At 36.9% G+C, this 22,611-nt stretch overlaps 1 protein-coding gene across 1 annotated transcript in view; it reads left to right on the forward strand.

The window, feature by feature from the left end:
• DIAPH2 (diaphanous related formin 2) overlaps positions 1–22,611 on the forward strand; it is a 985,476-nt gene that overhangs the window by 584,392 nt on the left and 378,473 nt on the right. The gene's annotated exons all lie outside the window — the stretch shown is intronic.

The raw sequence follows: 22,611 nt of genomic DNA on the forward strand, positions 1-22,611 counted from the left end.
CCACAATATCAACCCTGATATGGAATTCCTTTCTCTGTATGGGCTCCTATTCCATTCAAACTGTATTTTTCATTCTGACTTGAGATCTCTCTCTAAATTCTCACTCTGTTCTAATCTGAGGGACACTACAGAATTTGAGACTTTCCTCCTATTCATCATAGTTATTCAGTTGTTTTGAGCCTTTCCATTTTGTTTATTTTTCTAAGTTCCTTTCCAATGGTACATGTGTATATTTGGCCAACCCTTCCTTGATTATTGAAGTCTCCAGAATATTGGTTATTCCTCTTCATGATTCTTAAAATTTATTAATGCCTCTCCTGAAGTATCAGACATCAGTAAACCTAGTACTTCAAATAAAAATTTACCTTTGCAGAATACAATTGAGCAAAACATTATACATACACCATAGGTTTAAAGCTCAAATCCCATGCTAGAAGATTAATGGTAGACCCAATATTTTTAGCTTTTATAGTAATTATATTTTGTTGTGGGCACATGTTGGTTCTGGTCAACTGAAAGCCTCATTTATTTTTTTTTTGCTTACTTGTTTTTGTTTTGAAACATAAATTGCATTCAAGTTGGACTATTCCAAATCCTGGACCTATGTAATTATTTTTTAAAACTAACTGTAAGAATTTGTGCTTCTCCCTGTTAAACTTAATTGTGTTGGTGCAAGTTCATTGTTGCCTTTCACGAAATTTGCAATCCTGATTCTGTCATTTAGCACATTAGCAATCCCTTTGGGTGTTTTTTTCATTTACAGATTTAACAAGTGTACCCACAGTGTCTTCTAAGTCATTAATATGCTGAGAAAGACAAAAATAAGAATAAATGCTGGTAACTAACTACCAGAACCTCCTAGGTTGACACTGATCTAATAGTTAATTGCCTTTGAAATTAAACTATGTTAAAATCAACCCAACTGTATTGTTACCAGGTCCATATGTCTTTTCATTTCCCACAATGGTATCATGACAGAATTTGCCCAAACTCATCATAAAATAAAAATATTTTATGTATTTGCCTTCCAATTGATTTTGTCTAAGGAAGTGTGGGCACTAATTTGGCATCAGTTATTTTGCATAATCCATACTTCTTGATTTTTAGTATAATTTTTAAAAAGTAAGTTCCTGAAGAGATTTGATATACTCAAGCATGGAACACCTTTGGGGGCAATCCATTTTCTTTAACACAATTGAAAGGTTGAGAAAGGTTGATATTTTTTAATCAATACTTCTACTAAAGAAGAAAAGCGGGAAGGTATTAGAAATGTATGAAAACTGGCTTGTAAATTACAGGATCCTAATCTCCCTTTAGCTAATGTGACCTACAGGGCCTGGCCCATTCCACATGGAGACCTATGGATATTCAAAGGCTTTGCCTGGACCTGCTCAGTTCTGCTATTTTGCTCTGCTTCCGTATTTTCTGTGCCATTTGATGAGCATCATCCAGGATAATCATTCTGGATTTTATGACCCAGTGAATATAGACCAAGAGAAGCTACGTTCTTTCGCTGTTACTTAAGTTCCATTCTTTCAATTCTATTTCTAGAATGAAAGACTGTGCCTTTTCTTGAGATTATTACCAGGAATGACCTTATCCTGTCTGTGAGATCCCACTCTATCCATAAGCCTGTAATCTTTTCCCATACAGATTCAATAATATAACATAGTGGCATGGAACTCATATAATATGAAATTACCAGTTTTCAAAAACAGAGAATATAGTCATTAATCGCTAGTTTTCCCTGAGGTAGTGTTGCGAGTGTATCAAAGAAATGAGTAGGAAGTGAAGACCTATTAAGACCTATTAAGTACTTATTATCTTCCATGTATGTCATAATGAATACTATTGTGTAACAATGTAAATAAAGTATAGAAAATCTGGTGGTAGAGCAGGCAGTTGACAAAACATGAAACAATGTGTAGTTAAAAAAAAAAAAGCATAAATAAGGATTTTGATCCAAGATGGTTAAAAGCTGGTCTTCTTGTGGGGAACAACAAAATTAGGAATGAAACCCACTGGGGTAGGAGAGCAGAGTGAATATGAATAATGGATTTAGAGTAGTACTGGTATACCCAGGGTGGAGATGTTAAGCATGCAGTTAATATTCTTACCTAGAAAGATATTTGGAAGTTTCCAAAAAGATAATAGGTGAATGCAAAGATGACCTTTTGGAGCAGAAGAGGGAGGTTGCAGATAAAATCTTAGAGAATTATGCCTACATTAAGGATGGGAGTTGAAAGGACAGCATTACAAAAGAGAGAGAAGATGAACAACTGGTGCTATAACATAGGTGCCTAGCCAAAAAAGCATTAAAAAAAAAAAAAAACAGAATAAAAGAATATCATCAACTTCCACAAAGGAGTTGAAAAGTTTAAACTGCTATCAGACCTTCAAGTTTGGTTATGACATAGTTATTGGAAACTTTCCACAGAAGAGATTCAGGAGGATAGCATCCATAATATAATCAACATACATAGAGGAACATGATCAACAGTGGAAGAATCAGGAGTATTAGCATATCCAATATGAGTGGCAATGAAGTAAGAAAATGGATTTCTTGTTGCTTCCTGTTTTACCAGTAGTTCTGTGGATGAAAAGGAAAAAGGAGTTAGATAAAATTATGCTGAAAAATTACTAAAAGTTTGTTATATTGTTTTAATTGATTTTAACTTCAGACTGCTCAATGAGTACATAGTTTAACAACCATAGGAATGAAATTAATTGAGTTCTTTGCTCTGCATAACTTTAATAACAGACAGATGTTAGTTTTCTAGTAAAACCAACTAAGGTTGTTCTCTAAATTACTTTGGATTTACAATGCTACAGAGCATTTTAATTACATTCATATGTGCATAATTTAAAAAATAATTTCAAAATGTTTTATTATGGTAATAGAAAAACATTTATGCCACATCATGCAACATGGAAATATTCTCTCTACTGAGTGGTATAAAATGCTTGTAATTTTTGCATTTCACATTTCTTGCTTTGAGACTTCCACCATCATTTACATCCCCTACTAATCCAGTTTTGAATTTTGTGGATATATGTGACCATGTGAAGACAGCAAGCTGGTGGGAAGCTAAGCAATGATGAAAGATAAACAGCAGCCAGAGGAGTTGCCAAGATTACTTTTACTTTGCTGTGCCAAGGCAGCTGTTTTCCTGAAAGTATGGAGGAAGAAGTGCCCAGAAATTAAAAATTATGTAGATATATCAAGAGAAAAGATGTAATTCAGTCATATAAACAGGTTTGGGAGATGAATGAAGATATCCTATGAGGGGGAAGTTAAGGGAAAGGTTACGATATGTGAAGCCCAGGTAATTAATAACTGGGGTTAGCTAGAGGTCTTATAGCAGTAACATTTAGAAGAATAGAAGAAAGATGTAGCCCCTTAAGTAGAATTAGCCCAAAAGAAGACTTCGAGAAACAGGTCACAAAAGAGATCGGTCTAGGAAACTTTTGTCAAACAGTTTCCTTCCCTCCTTCCCTCCCTTCTTTCTTCCATGCTACATGATGGCTAGGCACTATAGAAGTTCTGTATATCCCCACGTTGATCTCAGGAATATAGATAGTAAATTATAAATGATATTAAAACTATCTGTTGGGGGTAGATATTGTGGTGCAGTGGATCAAGCCACCAGTTGGGATGGCTGCATCCTGTGTCAGAGTGCCAGTTCAAGTCCTGGCTACACTGCTTCTGATCAGGCTTCCTGCTAATGCATCCTGAGAGGCAGTGGATGATGGCCAAGGTGCTTGGGTCCCTGCCACCCACATGAGAGACCAGGATGGAATATCAGATTCCAGGCATTAGCCTGGCTCAACCCTGGCTGTTGTTGACATTTGTGGAGTCACCCTGCAGGTGGAAGATCTCTTTCCCTCTCCCCTCCTCTCCCCTCTCTGCTCTCCCCTCCCCTCCCCTCCCCCCTCCCCTCCCCTCCCTTTCCCGCCCCTCCCCTCCCCTCCCCTATGTGCATGTGTTGCTCTGCCTTTCAAGTAGATGAAAGTAAATATACACTTAAAAAATAAATTAAAAAGATAAAACAACCTGTTGCCATTACTGTGAAAATAAAAACATTTTGCAACTCCAAATCGCTGATATTATACAATTAAAACCTCAACCAAATGAGCACAACAATAAGAAAAACTAACTAAAAACATTCTTCCCTTCGCCTAGCCAAAAAGAGAAAGAAAACAGAAAGCAAGTGTGATTTATTGTGAGAAAATGTAACCTTTAAAGCTAGCATGCAGTGTGAGTTATCTGCCTCTGTAGGGCAAGGCTCTAGAGAAACACTTAACTAGGCTGGTCTGATGATTGCAGAGTTATTAGGGCAAGAGCAGAAGCAGAGACTGTCAACACGTGGGCACTGAAGGCTGCTGCCTATTCAAACTCTGGTCACTTTTATACTCGGTTTATCATGTGCTATGTGTATGGATGTTTTGGCTCAGGAGAAAAACTCCAGTGCTGTTAGCAAATGCCTGTTTCACATAGACAGTGTTAACATGGCTTTATCAGTCTTAAGTAACAAAGAAGTAGCAGAAACACATTTAGAATTTATTTCCTAATGTATTCTAGTCACTAGCTTAGCCACAGATGATATGCTGTGTATTTCAACCCAATCCATGTGCATTCACAGAATTTATCCCATTCCACATGGCTGTGTATTGTGCTGGTCTCCAGAGCACCCATAACATCAACAGTAGGTTTTTGTTTACAGTGCTGTGAATCATCACCAGGGCAGATGGAAAGAATTGTGATTCCGGAATGTTGCACTAGCCCTGATTGGGAAAAAGTTTGAAAGATTGAATGATTGGTTTTTTTTTTGTTTGTTTTTTAGTAGAGTAGCAGCAATTTTAAAACACACACCGTTAATACTGCCAGTAGAGTGTGAACTTCATATTGTGCACCTTTTGCAAACTTTTCAAAGTACACATGTAAGCAGTTTCAGAAGGAAGGCATTAAGGGTAAATCTCATAGGGGACCCTGTCCCATGTGGGTCCTTATTAGCAAGAAAGTAAAAGTAAAAGGTACAGGCCTATAGGTGAACTGGATTCAAGAAGATGAATACACTGCCAGTCCTTACCTCCACTCAATTATCTGAAGCAAAAAGGCAGAGTTCTTGGTTCTAAGCCTATAAATTTCTCTTCTCCACTGCCTAATTCTTTATGTGGTACTCCACTGCTAAATTGTCTTGGATCCCATCCATAGAAATTAAGTTTCACACTTGTTGGATTTGTTCCTTCAAGCATATGATTGCAGGGCTAATACAAACTACATACTTATAGGCCTCTATAGGTCTCTGAACTTTCCATTTTCATTATGCCCTAAGTATACAATTGAATATTATAGAGATGAAGGGAAAGGAGAAAAGGTGACTGCATAGCAATGTAAATTTTTTAAAAAACTTTTATTTAATGCATATAAATTTCCAAAGTACAGCTTATGGATTACAATGGCTTCCCCCCCATAACTTCCCTCCCACCCGCAACCCTCCCCTTTCCCGCTCCCTCTCCCCTTCCATTCACATCAAGATTCATTTGCAATTCTCTTTATGTACAGAAGATCAGTTTAGTATATATTAAGTAAAGATTTCAACAGTTTGCCCGCACATAGTAACACAAAATGAAAAATACTGTTTGAGTACTAGTTATAGCATTAAATCACAATGTACAGCACATTAAGGACAGAGATCGTACATGATATTTTTTAAAAATTGATTAATTTTCTATGCAATTTCCAATTTAATACCAAGTTTTTTTTTCATTTTCAATTATCTTTATATACAGAAGATTGATTCAGTATATACTAAGTAAAGATCTCATCAGTTTGCACCCACACAGAAAAACAAAGTGTAAAAATACTGTTCCAGTACTAGTTATAGCATTGCTTCACATTGGACAACACATTAAGGACAGATCCCACATGAGACGAAAGTACACAGTGACTCTTGTTGATTTAACAATTTGACACTCTTGTTTATGGCGTCAGTAATCTCCCTAGGCTCTAGTCATGAGTTGCCAAGGCTATGGAAACCTTTAGGGTTCGCCGACTTTGCTCTTATTCCGATAGGGTCATAGTCAAAGTGGAAGTTCTCTCCTCCCTTCAGAGAAAAGTACCTCCTTCTTTGATGGCCCCGTTCTTTCCACTGGGATCTCACTCACAGAGATCTTTCATTTAGGTCTTTTTTTTTTCCATGGTATCTTGGCTTTCCATGCCTAAAATACTCTCATGGGCTCTTGAGGGCTCTTGAGCCAGATCCAAATGCCTTCAGGGCTGATTCTGAGACCAGAGTGCTATTTAGGACATCTGCTATTCTATGGGTCTGCTGTGTATCCCGCTTCCCACATTGGATCGTTCTATCCCTTTTTGATTCTATCAGTTAGTATTAGCAGACACTAGTGTTGTTTGTGTGATCCCTTTGACTCTTAGACCTATCAGTATGATCAGTTGTGAACTGAAATTGATCACTTGGACTAGTGAGATGGCATTGGTACATGCCACCTTGATGGGATTGTGTTGGAATCCCCTGGCACATTTCTAACTCCACCATTTGCGGCAAGTCCGATTGAGCATGTCCCGAATTGTACATCTCCTCCCTCTCTTTTTCCCACTCTTATATTTAACAGGGATCACTTTTCAGTTAAAATTTAAACACCTAAGAATAATTGTGTGTGAATCACAGAGTTCAACCACCAGTACTAGAACAACAAAATACTAAAAAGGATAAAGTATTACATTGTACATCAACAGTCAGGACAAGAGCTGATCAAGTCACTGTTTCTCATAGTGTCCATTTCACTTCAACAGGTTTCCCCTTTGGTGCTCAGTTAGTTGTCACCGATGAGGGAAAACATATGATATTTGTCCCTTTATGACTGGCTTAATTCACTCAGTGTGATGTTTTCAGGATTCCTCCATCTTGTTGCAAATGACCGGATTTCATTGTTTTTGACTGCTGTATAGTATTCTTTAGAGTACATATACCATAATTTCTTTATCCAGTCTACTGTTGATGGGCATTTAGGATGGTTCCAGGTCTTAGCTATTGTGAATTGAGCTGCAATAAACATTAATGTGCAGACGGCTTCTTTGTTTGCCAAATTAATTTCCTTTGGGTAAATCCCAAGGAGTGGGATGGCTGGGTTGTATGGTAGGGTTATATTCATGTTTCTGAGGAATCTCCAGACTGACTTCCATAGTGGCTTAACCAGTTTGCATTCCCACCAACAGTGGGTTAGTGTCCCTTTTTCCCCACATCCTCTCCAGCATCTGCTGTTGGTAGATTTCTGAATGTGAACCATTCTAACTGGGGTGAGGTGAAACCTCATTGTGGTAGCAATGTAAATTTTGTTGCCCTCTAAGTCACTGCTGAAAGAGGAATGTGACTCTACTGTAATTATCTCAAAAGGAATAAATGAAAAACTAGATTATTATATCCTAAGAACCTGATATTAAAATAGTCACACACAAAAAAGACTTTATCTCTGTAAAGACTTTTTGCCTTGGCATAATGGAAAATAACTGCCTTTTTAAAAAAGTATTTTTGGCCAGCGCCGTGGCTCACTAGGCTAATCCTCCACCTGCGGCGCCAGCACACCGGGTCCTAGTCCTGGTCCGGGCGCCGGATTCTGTCCCGATTGCTCCTCCTCCAGGCCAGATCTCTGCTGTGGCCTGGGAGTGCAGTGGAGGATGGCCCAAGTGCTTGGGCCCTGCACCCCATGGGAGACCAGGAGAAGCACCTGGCTCCTGGCTTCGGATCAGCGCGATGGGCTGGCCACAGCGCGCTGGCCACACTGGCCATTGAGGGATGAACCTATAGAAAAGGAAGACCTTTCTCTCTGTCTCTCTCTCTCTCACTGTCCACTCTGCCTGTCAATATATATATATATATATACATATATATATATTTAAGATATACAAATTTCATGTATTTCATATGTAAGATTTAGAAACATAATGATTCTTCCCAGCCTACCATTCCTCCCAACCACACTCCCACACTTCTTCCTCCTCCCTCTCCTATCTCCACTCAATTTTTCCAAAGATCTATTTTCAGCTTAGTTTATAAGATCAACCCTACACTAAGTACAGAGTTCAACAAACAGAATGAAGAAGAAAACCCTGTTCCTCAACAGTAGACACAAGGGCTGTTAAATATCATTACATCTCAAAGTGTCAATTTCACTCTTATAGATTACTTGTACTCTATTAGTTACCACAGATCAGTAAAAACATATGGTATCTGTCTTTTTGAGACTAGCTATTTCACTAAGTATAATTGTTTCCAATTGCATCCATTTTGTTGCAAAAGACAGGATTTCTTTTTTTTTAACCTCTGAGTAGTATTCCATAGTATATATACACTATAATTTCTTGATCAAGGCATTGGTTAATGGACATCTGGATTTATTCCATATCTTAGCTATTGTGAATTGAGCTGCAGTTGAATATGAGGTACAGATAACTCTTTAATCTGCTTATTTCATTTTATTTGGGCAAATTCCAAGAAGTAGGATTTCTGGGTCATATGGTAGATCTGTTTTCAGATTTCTGAGATATCTCGATACTGTTTCCACAATGGCTGCATTAATTTACATTTCCACCAACAGTGGATTATGGTACCTTTTCTCTCACATCCTTGCCAACATTTGTTGTTTGTTGATTTCTGTATGAGAGCCATTCTAACTGGAGTGAGGTGAAACTTCATTGTGATTTTCATTCGTGTTTCCCTCATGACTAGTGACCTGGAGCATTTTTTCATGTGTCTTTTCCTCATTTCTTAACTGGATTGTTTTTGTTGTTGTTGACTATCTTGAGCTCTTTATAGATTCTGGACATTAATCCTTTATCAATTGTGTAGTTTGCAAATATTTTCCCATTCTGTCAGTTGCTTCTTCACTTTGCCATGTGTTCCTTTTGCAATGCAGAAGCTTCCCAGCTTGATGTATTCCTATTTGTCAATTTTGGCTTTGATTGCCTGTTTCTTGGGTCTTTTCAAGAAATCCTTGCCTATGCCAATGTTTTACAGTATTTCGCCAATACTGTCTAGTATTTTGATGGTTACAGGTTGTAGATTTAGGTCCTTGATCACTTTTGAGTGGATTTTTGTATAAGGTGTACGATAGGGGTCTAGTTTCATACTTCTGTATGCTGAGATCCAGTTTTCTCAGTACCTTTTGTTGAAGAGACTGTCCTGGTTCCAGGGATTGATTTTAGCTCCTTTTTCAAAGATAAGTTGGTTCTAGATTCATGGATTGGTTTCTGGAGTTTCTACTCTGTTCCATTGGTCTACATGTCTATTTTATTTTCATTCCAGTACTAGGCTGTTTTTATTATAACTATCCTGTAGTATGTCTTGAAGTCTGTCATTATGAAGCCTCTGGCCGTGTTTTTGTTATACAAGATTGCTGTAGCAATTCAGGGTCTCTTGTGTTTCCATATTAATTTTTTTCTGGATCTGAGAAGAATGTTCTTGGTATTTTAATTGTGATCACATCAAGTCTGCAAATTTTTTTGGTATTATGGACATTTAAATGATATTGATTCTTCATCCCAAACATGGAATATTTTTCCATTTTTTGTGTCTTCTATTTATTTCTTTAAAGTTTTATAATTTTCATTGTAGAGATCTTTGACTTCCTTGGTTAAATTTATTCCAAGGTATTTACATTTCTGTAGCTATTTTGAATGGGACTGATTTAGAAGTTTTTTTTCTGCCATGACATTGTGTATACAAAACTGTTGATTTTGTGTGTTAATTTTAAATCCTGCCACTTTAACAAACTGTTTAATGAGTTCCAGTAGTCTCCTAGTGGAGTTCTTTGGATCCCCTTTATACAGACTCATGTCATTTGCAAATAGGGAACCTCCCTTCAGAGAAAGGTACCTCCTTTTTTTTTTTTTTTTTTTTTTTTGACAGGCAGAATTAGACAGTAGAGAGACAGAGTGAAATGTCTTCCCTCCATTGGTTCACCCCCCAAATGGCCACTACGGCCAGCATGCTGGGTGGATCCGAAGCCAGGAGCCAGGTGCCGCCTCCTGGTCTCCCATGCAGGTGCAGGGCCCAAGCACTTGGGCCATCCTCCACTGCCTTCCCGGGGCCACAGCAGAGAGCTGGCCTGGAAGAAGAGCAATTGGGACAGAACTGGCACCCCGACCGGGACTAGAACCTGGAGTGCCGGCGCTGCAGGTGGAGGATTAGCCTAGTGAGCCGCGGTGCCGGCAGATACCTCCTTTTTTGATGGCCCCTTCTTTCCATTGGGATTTCACAGAGATCTTTCAAGTAGGTCATTTTTTGCCACAGTGTCTTGGCTTTCCATGCCTGAAATGCTCTCATGGGCTTTTTAGCCAGATCTGAATGCTTAATGGATGATTCTGAGGCCAGAGTGCTCTTTAGAGTACTTGTCATTCTATGATTCTGCTGTGTGGCTCAAAAGAAGAAATTCAGATGGCCAACAGACTTTTGAGAAAGTGCTCAGGATCACTAGCCATCAGGGAAATTCAAATCAAAACCATAGTGAGGTTTCTCCTCACTCCAGTTAGAATTACTCTTATGCAAAAATCAACAGTTGACAAATGCTGGTGAAGATGTGGGGAAAAAGGTATCCTTGTCCACTGTTGTTGGGAATGTAAACTGGTGCAACCACTATGAAAGACAGTATGGAGATACCTCATAAATCTGAATATTGACCTATCATATGATCTAGCCATCCCATTCCTGGGAATTTACCCAAACCAAAATAAATCAGTATATGAAAGAGTTATCTGTACCCCCATGCTCACTGCAGCACAATTCACAGTAGCTAAGATATGGAATTAACCAGATGTCTATCTGTTGACTGGAATAAGAAATTATGGTATATATAGACTATGGAGTACTACTCAGCTGTTCTTCTTTTGCAACAAGATGATCACAACTGGAAACCATTAAATAAGCCAACTCCAAGAAGACAGATAGCATATGTTTACCCTGATCCGAGGTAACTAATAGAGTTCCTGAAATGTAGTATATTGGAATGAAATAGATATTTTGAGATCTGTTGATTGTTTATAGCCCTTATCTCTTCCATTGAGGAATAGTGCTTTGTTTTCTTTCTCTTCATACTATTTGTTGAACTCTTTTACTTACAGTAGGGTTAATACAATGATTAAGTATACTGAAAATAGATTATTGTAAAAATTAAGAGTGGGAATCTGAGAGGGAGAGGGAAGAAGGGTTGGAGCATGGGAGGGACAGTGGGTAGCAGAGAAGTGCCAGTAAGGTCCTAAATCTGTATATATGAAATGTATGAAACTTGTATAGCTTAAATTAAAAATGTTAAAATTAAAAATAAAAAGAAAGGTTCAGTAGCTTTTAGGTCCATTTAGTGCATACTGTAGATTTGCTATTGTTTCTTTGTTGATTTTCTGTATAGTTGCTGTGTCTTTTGATGAAAGTGGGTTCAATTACTGCCTTTTAAAAAATATAGGTGTCCTCTTCATCTCTACTCCAATACCCAATGCTAACAGCTGTTTTTTATACATGTATATATCCATGATGTGAAAAAATACAGAGTCCAAAAAGATAGTTGTGCCACAGAATATCAGAGCTGGAGGCTCCATTGGTTCTAAAACACTAATCTATAGACCAGTGTCAATCTAGGAGGTTTTCATCAGTCTGTAATTACATGATAATCTAAGATACACAAAACAAATAGGAAGTTAAGATAAATCTCTTCAGTATAAAGAACTGTTCCTTTGTTCTGAAATTAATTTCCTTTGTATCAGTTTTTTTCATAATAGAATGCCCTACTTTTATGAGATGATAGATAGTTTGGGTGTTTTCCTCTAAAAATAATGGCCTAATCTGGCAGTATAGAAAGTTCATGCCCCAGCCTTTTTTTTTTTTTTCCTGGCTTCTGAAATTCCAACACCTGAGGGCAAGTGGTTAGTTTAATCTCTATTTATCATGGTTGAAAAATGTAAGGCCTAGAGAAGTCAAGAGAGTTACCCAAGATTTACTACCAGGAAATCATGGAATTAAAACTATAACCCAAATCTATATTTGTAGCGAAGAAATCTGAATAAAGCAGGGAAATGCCTGTTTTTCCTTTTAAATAACAAATTTCTATTTTTAAACAAACCTTAAGTTTTTCAATTTTCATATTCTTTTTTTTTTTTTACCAGATTGAAACCTCCTACATTTTGATATACTGATTCTCTATTTGGTTACCTCAATTATGAAGTTAAATTATTCTGTCAAGAACTTTTTAATTATTGATTTATCCCTTATTTTACTAAAGAGACTTAAAGGATACTTGTCAAAAATTTAAGGCCTTTTATTGTCCTTGTGCTAAGCCTAAGTCATCTCCCCACTGGTATTGTTTAATAAAGTCATTGATTGCATTCTACTTGACTGCCTCCTTGTTCTTAAAAAGCTATTTCATTGCTGGTGAAGTTTATGCTGTTGAGTTGAAGGGTGGGTGCTGGTATAATGTATTTAATTACACATTACCTTCATTTATTTTATTTTGCTGCTTATCAAGCATCCTCACAAATTATTTGACCCAAAGAACTGCCTAGTCAGTTTACTTTCTATGCCAGAGTTAGGTTATCAAGCCAAGTGGAAAATATAAGCCCATGGATGATGGATTCCCTGTCAATAAAAAAATTGATCTCTTCATAATATTTTATATTCTTATAGTTCTTTATAGAGTAAAGAAGTATTAATTTTTGGTGTTCAGTGCATCTTTTACATACTTTGTCAGACTTTTTTTCCCAATAACATTGTGATGGCATATTTACTTGTTCTCATTTTATGGATGTCATAGCCACAGATATATTGTTACGTGCCCAAAGCCATACAACTAAGTATTAAGTGGCAGGGTGAGGAATAAAACTCCCTATGACTCAAAATCGTGCATTTGTTCCATATCACACCATATCAGCACCTCTCTTTGCATTATTCTTTTATTTTATTTTATTTTATTTTTTTTCCATTTATTAAACTTTTATTTAATGAATATAAATTTCCAAAGTACAGCTTATGGGTTACAATGGCTTCCCCCCTCCCATAACTTCCCTCCCACCCGCAACCCTCCCCTTTCCCGCTCCCTCTCCCCTTCCATTCACATCAAGATTCATTTTCAATTCTCTTTATATACAGAAGATCAGTTTAGTATATATTAGGTAAAGACTTCAACAGTTTGCCCCATATAGCAACACAAAGTGAAAAAACTATTGTTGGAGTACTAGTTATAGCATTAAATAACAGTGTACAGTACATTGAAGACAGAGATCCTACATAATATTTTTTTAAAAAATTAATTAATTTTCTATGCCATTTCCAATTTAACACCAGGTTGTTTTTTTTTTTCATTTCCAAATATCTTTATATACAGAAGATCAATTCAGTGTATAATTAGTAAAGACTTCATCAGTTTGTACCCACACAGAAACACAAAGTATAAAAATACTGTTTCAGTACTAGTTATAGCATCACTTCACATTAGACAACACATTAAGGACAGATCCCACATGGGGTGTAAGTACACAGTGACTCCTGTTGCTGACTTAACAATTTGACACTCCTGTTCATGGCGTCAGTAATCTCCCTAGGCTCTAGTCATGAGTTGCCAGGGCTATGGAAGCCTTTAGAGTTCGCTGACTTTGCTCTTATTCCGACAGGGTCATAGTCAAAGTGGAAGTTCTCTCCTCTCTTCAGAGAAAGGTACCTCCTTCTTTGATGGCCCCTTCTTTCCACTGGGATCTCACTCACAGAGATCATTCATTTAGGTCTTTTTTTTTTTCCATGGTATCTTGGCTTTCCATGCCTAAAATACTCTCATGGGCTCTTCAGCCAGATCCGAATGCCTTAAGGGCTGATTCTGAGGCCAGAGTGTTGTTTAGGACGCCTGCCATTCTATGAGTCTGCTGTGTATCCCATTTCCCATGTTGGATCTTTCTCTCCCTTTTTGATTCTATCAGTTAGTATTAGCAGACACTAGTCTTGTTTGTGTGATCCCTTTGATTCTTAGACCTATCAGAGCCATCAATTGTGAGCTGAAATTGATCACTTGGCCTAGTGAGATGGCATTGGTACATGCCACCTTGATGGGATTGTGTTGAAATCCCCTGGCACATTTCTAACTCCATCATTTGGGGCAAGTCCGATTGAGCATGTCCCAAATTATACATCTCCTCCCTCTCTTTTTCCACTCTTAAATTTAACAGGGATCACTTTTCAGTTAAAATTTAAACACCTAAGAATAATTGTGTGTTAATTACAGAGTTCAACTACTAGTACTAGAACAACAACAACAACAACAAATACTAAAAGGGATAAAGTATTACATTGTGCACCTAGAGTCAGGACAAGAGCAGATCAGGTCATTGTTTCTTATAGTGTCCATTTCACTTAACAGGTTTCCCATTTGGTGCTCAGTTGTCGCCGATCAGGGAAAACAAATGATATTTGTCTCTTTGGGACTGGCTTAATTCACTCAGCATGATGTTCTCCAGATTCCTCCATCTTGTTGCAAATGACCGGGTTTCGTTGTTTCTTACTGCTGTATAGTATTCTATAGAGTACATATCCCATAATTTCTTTATCCAGTTTACTGTTGATGGGCATTTGGGTTGGTTCCAGGTCTTAGCTATTGTGAATTGAGCTGCAATAAACATTAATGTGCAGATGGCTTTATTATTTGCCAAATTAATTTCCTTTGGGTAAATTCCAAGGAGTGGGATGGCTGGGTTGTATGGTAGGGTTATGTTCAGGTTTCTGAGGAATCTCCCGACAGACTTCCATAGTGGCTTAACCAGTTTGCATTCCCACCAACAGTGGGTTAGTGTCCCTTTTTCCCCACATCCTCTCCAGCATCTGCTGTTGGTAGATTTCTGAATGTGAGCCATTCTCACCGGGGTGAGATGGAACCTCATTGTGGTTTTGATTTGCATTTCTCTGATTGCTAGTGATCTTGAACATTTTTTCATGTGTCTGTTGGCCATTTGGATTTCCTCTTTCGAAAAATGGACAGATTCTTGGACACATTCAGCCTACCTAAAATGAGCCAGGAAGACATAGAAAACCTAAACAGACCAATAACTGACACAGAAATTGAAACAGTAATAAAGGCCCTCCCAACAAAGAAAAGCCCAGGGCCAGATGGATTCACTGCTGAGTTCTACCAGACATTTAGAGAAGAACTAACTCCAATTCTTCTCAAACTATTCAAAACAATCGAAAAAGAGGGAATCCTCCCAAATTCTTTCTATGAAGCCACCATCACCTTAATTCCTAAGCCAGAAAAAGATGCAGCATTGAAAGAGAATTACAGACCAATATACCTGATGAACATAGATGCAAAAATACTCAATACAATTCTGGCCAATAGAGTGCAACAACACATCAGAAAGATCATCCACCCAGATCAAGTGGGATTTATCCCTGGTATGCAGGGATGGTTCAATATTCGCAAAACAATCAATGTAATACACTACATTAACAGACTGCAGAAGAAAAACCATATGATTCTCTCAATAGACGCAGAGAAAGCATTTGATAAAATACAACACCCTTTCATGATGAAAACTCTAAGCAAACTGGGTATGGAAGGAACATTCCTCAATACAGTCAAAGCAATATATGAAAAACCTACAGCCAACATCCTATTGAATGGGGAAAAGTTGGAAGCATTTCCGCTGAGATCTGGTACCAGACAGGGATGCCCACTCTCACCACTGCTATTCAATATAGTTCTGGAAGTTTTGGCCAGAGCCATTAGGCAAGAAAAAGAAATTAAAGGGATACAAATTGGGAAGGAAGAACTCAAACTATCCCTCTTTGCAGATGATATGATTCTTTATTTAGGGGACCCAAAGAACTCTACTAAGAGACTGCTGGAACTCATCGAAGAGTATGGCAAAGTAGCAGGATATAAAATCAATGCACAAAAATCAACAGCCTTTGTATACACAGGCAATGCCACGGCTGAGGAAGAACTTCTAAGATCAATCCCATTCACAATAGCTACAAAAACAATCAAATACCTTGGAATAAACTTAACCAAAGACGTTAAAGATCTCTACGATGAAAACTACAAAACCTTAAAGAAAGAAATAGAAGAGGATACCAAAAAATGGAGAAATCTTCCATGTTCATGGATTGGAAGAATCAATATCATCAAAATGTCTATTCTCCCAAAAGCAATTTATACATTCAATGCAATACCAATCAAGATACCAAAGACATTCTTCTCAGATCTGGAAAAAATGATGCTGAAATTCATATGGAGACACAGAAGACCTCGAATAGCCAAAGCAATCTTGTACAACAAAAACAAAGCCGGAGTCATCACAATACCAGATTTCAGGGCATACTACAGGGCAGTTGTTATCAAAACAGCATGGTACTGGTACAGAAACAGATGGATAGACCAATGGAACAGAATAGAAACACCAGAAATCAATCCAAACATCTGCAGCCAACTTATATTTGACCAAAGATCCAAATCTAATCCCTGGAATAAGGACAGTCTATTCAATAAATGGTGCTGGGAAAATTGGATTTCCACATGCAGAAGCTTGAAGCAAGACCCATACCTATCACCTTACACAAAAATTCACTCAACATGGATTAAAGACTTAAATCTACGACCTGAAACCATCAAATTATTAGAGAGCATTGGAGAAACCCTGCAAGATATAGGCACAGGCAAAGACTTCTTGGAAAAGACTATAGCAGCACAGGCAGTCAAAACCAAAATTAACATTTGGGATTGCATCAAATTGAGAAGTTTCTGTACTTCAAAAGAAACAGTCAGGAAAGTGAAGAGGCAACCAACAGAATGGGAAAAAATATTTGCAAACTATACTACAGATAAAGGGTTGATAACCAGAATCTACAAAGAAATCAAGAAAATCCACAACAACAGAACAAACAACCCACTTAAGAGATGGGCCAAGGACCTCAATAGACATATTTTTATTTTTGACAGGCAGAGTGGACAGTGAGAGAGAGACAGAGAGAAAGGTCTTCCTTTTGCCGTTGGTTCACCCTCCAATGGCCACCGCGGTAGGCGTGCTGCGGCCGGCGCACCGCGCTGATCCGATGGCAGGAGCCAGGTGCTTCTCCTGGTCTCCCATGGGGTGCAGGGCCCAAGCACTTGGGCCATCCTCCACTGCACTCCCTGGCCACAGCAGAGAGCTGGCCTGGAAGAGGGGCAACCGGGACAGGATCAGTGCCCCGACCGGGACTAGAACCTGGTGTGCCGGCACCGCAAGGCGGAGGATTAGCCTAGTGAGCCGCAGCGCCGGCCTGCATTATTCTTTTTTAAAAATGTCTTCTTCCTTCCCTTCCTAACAGTGATCCATTTTTAGTAAAATAGTCCATTCCCATTTTAATATCCTGGAAGTGTTTTCAGATTCTTGAATTTGTTTTACTGGTTCCACCTGCTTAACTTATCTACCTCAATCACCATGATGAGAGGGGAGGGGAGAGATTAAATAGTATCATTATAGAGTTTAAACCTGAATTAAGTGTAAAATCATAAACTCAAAAGTGATTAAATGAACCATTTTATAGCTTAACACTATACAATAGCATATTAATTATATCAGCAAGAAAACGAGCCCACATACAAGTTAGAAAAAGCTATTTTGATTTTTATATCCATCAAAATCACATCCAAACTCCATAGCCATTTTGTTCAAACATGGATTTACTTAACTAGTAGTTATATAATAATTGGTTAAACAATTTGGGGTCATGGGATAGGTCCCAACCTCACACCATATCCTAAAATAAATTCCATATAGATTAAAAGAGCAAAAGCTAATAAAATGAAATAAAACAAAACAGGTGACTTTTGTCTGATCTTGGGCTGGGCTCACACAGCTTATGAATTTAGGAAAAAACATAGTTAAATTTTGCTAGATATGTGTCAGTTAATAAACTTGTCAATTTAGAAAAAATATATAAAGTATAAAAAAGTATAAACAACAACAAAAGATACACTTTGAGAGACAGTTTAAACCTATGTAATATCCAAACATGTTGTATAACAGTTCAGAAATTGTAGCTATCATAATGCATTTATAAATTTATATTAAAATGACTTAAGTTGAGAATTTTCTCTTGAGTTGTGTTTAGAAGTAGCAACTGACTAGTCTCATTGCTAAAATCAGAAATGATTAAAGTAGATAGATTGCTGGTGAATGGAAAGTAGTTCAAACCCTTAAGAGACTCTGTACTAGCCTACCATGTTGCAAATTCTTGGTGTTGAGAGTATATTCTACATATTAATGAAATAGAAGGGAAACAAATATACTATGTTGTAAAACAGGACCAGACATTCATGGGACAGTAGAAAGCATGTTTATTCTTATAGAAAAAGAGCTTTGATCAGTAGCTACATAGTTAACTAATGAGCAAATAAAAAAAAACTGCATGTGTAAATAAAACACAAGTTCAATATGTGATATGTTTCCATTGCTTTTCAAAATAAAATAATCTTGGCAGTATTTGACTACAATGAATAATTGAAGTCAAACCTTAATTTAATTTTAAAATATGAGACAAAATATGAAAGAATATATCAATGATGTCTTAAGAAATTGAGTTAGTCACCTGAAATCCATGGTGACAGTTGCACAGGATAGCAACCTCGGTAGGTTATCACTGGATCCAGAACTCAAATTGTAGTTGTATTCATGCATGTCAAAAAAACACCCACAGAAAACATGCATGTGTGTCCATACTTTTGTTATATCACAGTGCATGAGGAAAGAACAGTAAAAAGGGAGGTTTTTTCCCAGTATTTATTTTGCCTTCCTTCATTCAGTTCCACATTACTGATTTCTTATCTGTTCTGAAGCCAAGCAGGATATAACAAAAGATTGGAGGCATTAGGATATCATCAGATGCTAAGAGAAATTTGTTGAAAGAAAATATGGTTGTAGTGGTGTGAAATTCATGAAACTAATAACATGGGATTTGTCATCAAATGTTAATAAACAGAGAAGTGGTAGAGATACCAAGAAAGAAATAACATGAAATGCTTCAATTATGAGCTAGTACTGGAAGTCTGTCACAGAAAAAGAGGGACGTGTTTACTATGACCTTTACCAATGACTTCTTTCAAGATTTTCATATATAGATAATGGCCAAATATCACTATATACAGTAGTCCCCTCTTATCTGCAGTTTTACTTTCTGTGATCTGAGTTACCTGTAGTTAACTGTAGTCCAAAATTATTAAATGGAAACTTCTAGAAATAATAAAATTCGTTGTTTTTTAAGTTGTATGCTATTCTGAGTAGTGTGATGAAATCTCATGCCATCCTGCTCCATGCCACTGAGGTTATGAATCATCCCTTTGTCCAGTATATCTGCACTGTATGTGCTATTCACCCATTAGGTAATACCCTCTTGGTTATCTGATCAATGGTCATGGTATCACTGTGCTTGTGTTAAAGTAATCCTAATTGGTATGTCATAATGCCAATGTTATACACATCACTACATCACATCACATAGACACTGTGTCATCTCACATCATCTCTAGAATAAGGATAAGAATAGTACTATATAAGATTTTCAGAGAGAGAACTGTCCTATAGCTTTTTATTACCATATATGATTACCATAAAAACAAGAAGCACCAGGTAAATATTCATCTCAACTATGGATTGAGTGTACATAATTTTTAGATACTTTCTTCAGGTTCCTAAAAGTTGATTTCATATATTAGAAATTATCCCACTTTGTTAGAAGAGAATTCTGTGGTAGAATATGAGCTATATCTGCATTGCAAAATACACTTAAAGAACCTCACTTACTATTTGGTTCCTTTGTTTACTGGGGCTTGTGAGGGTAATATTTATATATATAATATACAGAATTAGTGGATTTAACATTGATTACAAGCCTTCAGCCTTTTCCCAAGGTTAAGTTTAAAGTGTTCTGTTCATTTTATGATTTCCTTGCCCAAACAAAGTTGTCTATCAGGACCTAAGGTATTTGCTAATGCCATGTGATTAGGTTTTTGTTTAAAAAACAGTTATTTCTCTGTTGCCCAAGTCTTGTGTATTTTCAGTTGAATAAAAATAAATAGACAAGAAAAGGCTACTCAATATTCTGAAGCAAGCCAGTTATGTTTGCATCACTTAGACAGCTTTATAGGATTCAGAAAGAGAGACTGTCAGATTCATGAGAGTCAGCTGAAAACCATTTGTTTCTTTCAAAAGACAATGGAAATGAGTGATTCTGGGGCATGTGTCATGAATGTTGAGAATCTCTTTTTATAGTTAAAAAAGAACTCATTGAATGACTCTAGAGAGATATAAGAAACCTAAGGATGCTATGTTTTGCCAAAAATATGCCAAGTAGAATCACTGAGAATTTTTTTAAAAATCTATACACATATATACCACAAGTTAAACACATATATAAATATATGTACACACACACACACATCAAGAGTACTTCAAAAACTTCATGGAAAATGAAATTAAAAGATAGTATCTTGCTGCAAAAAATTTTTGAAACACCCTGTTTTATAATACATGTTCTCCAGAGCTGTTTTTTTTTTTTTTAAGATTTAACCTATTTGAAAGTCAGAGTTAGAGGGAAAGGGGAGAAAGAAAGAGAGAGAGAGAGAGAGAGAGAGAGAGAGAGAATGAGAGAATGAGAATATGAGAATCAACAGCCAGGGCTGAGCCAGGCCAAAGCCAGGAGCCAGGAGCTTCATCCTGGTTTCTCACATGAGTGGCAAGGGCCTGAACACTTGGGTTATCTTCCACTACTTTTCCCAGGCCATTAGCAGGAAGCTGGATTGGAAATGGAGCAGCTGGAACAAGAACTCGCTCTCATATGGGACGCTGGTGTCACAGGTGGCAGCTTTACCCACTAAGACTACAGCGCCTGCCCCTTTCATGAGCATTTTGAAGCCCCCTTGTGTGTGTGTAATATCATATTTTAGTGTATCCTTAATGCTAAAGTTATGTCACTAAAGTCTTTCCCATAAAAATGTATGAAAAGAATGAAACTAGAACTTAATTTGAATACATATATCATGCATACATATTCACAAATGCATTTTAATTTGTACTTAATGTTTTTACATGTATAAGTAACAGAAGTTGTCTTTATACAAAATATCAATATGAGTTTACAGAATCATCAATGGTTTAAGTATATTGTCTCTTATGATCTTTTATTCTGTGAAAATTATAAGTGCTTCAAGCTAGCAGTCCATGCCAGCTATTGTGTTTCTACCTATTAGGGCAGTGCTGAGTAAGATGAGTGAGTACTTGATGGATTTAATCAAATACATTGAACTTCACCTATACAGCAATGCAGCCCTCTGTTATCGTGAAGTTAGAGTGATTTCAAAACACATTCATTTGGCATTTCTATCTCTGATTGCTCACAAATCCCCTCATACTTTAATGGTATTATATTGTGGCATGTTAGCCATGACCAACCTTGATTAAAGATGAGAGAAAGTGAATGTGGAAAGAAGAATTAGTAATTAGAGATTTAGATGTCTTGGGAGGGTAGAGTCAGAGTACATGGCAGGTGAGAGGAAGTCTAGGCACTAAGTAATCCTGTGAGGTAGTTTTTGAAGATTATAATTATATGTATGTATGTATATACATGTATCACTTAGAAGAATTGATAATACAGAGCTTATAAAATAATTATTGCTTTATCAGGATATATTACTTAAATAGCTATTGCATATACACATGAAGGTACTTCAAAATGTTAAAATCACTCATATGTTGGGTCTTGAAAAAGTTCATGGAAATGCATATTATGAAAAACTATGCATAGATTTCAATAATTTTGCACCAAAATAAGCATTTTAATTTTATTTTTCCATTAACATTTTTCCACTAACATTAGATACACACATATATCTATGCATGTGACTGTATGGATTATCTATATCTATCTATCTATTTTAATGCTTCCCAATGGAATAATTCTCCATTCTATTCTCCCAAACAGGCATTTATAGAAAGCTTGCTCCAGGGACATTTCCTGCCCCCTTATTGAAGCAATATCTATTTTTCCTTCTTCCTTTATCCAAACTAGATACATGATATCAAAAGGTTCTAGTTCTTGTGAAATATTTGTCTTCTCAGCGCTGAACTAGGACCTTTGCATATACCAACCACTGTTTTCTGTTCTGATTGGAACCAGAGCTGGGTAAAGGAGTGGCGAAGGAAAACTTCCTGAAGCCATGTTGATAATAATACGACTTAATGCTTTGGCTTTTACTCTGATTTCTATGAACTATACGTTTGTCATCTTGTCCTTAAATTATCTGAAGTCTTTTCAGCCATGAAGAAATCTGAATATATGTTCTCCTATATTTCCTTTCTTTGCTTAGGTACTTTTTATAGGTTACCTACTTTTAAAAGAACTGCCCTGAGTACAATAAAAGTATATACCTTTATATCAGCATTCTTCAATTCAACTTCTTCCTGGCTGCTTTTGGAAATGACATATTATAAAAAGAATAACCTATTTGAATATTAGCATGAATGTGAATATACTTATTATGGGGACCTAAAATGCTTTTTGGTACTCATTGTCAAGTTTAATAGGGAAAATG

The sequence above is a fragment of the Lepus europaeus genome, chromosome X (assembly GCF_033115175.1).
Source record: "Lepus europaeus isolate LE1 chromosome X, mLepTim1.pri, whole genome shotgun sequence".
Lineage (NCBI taxonomy): Eukaryota > Metazoa > Chordata > Mammalia > Lagomorpha > Leporidae > Lepus > Lepus europaeus.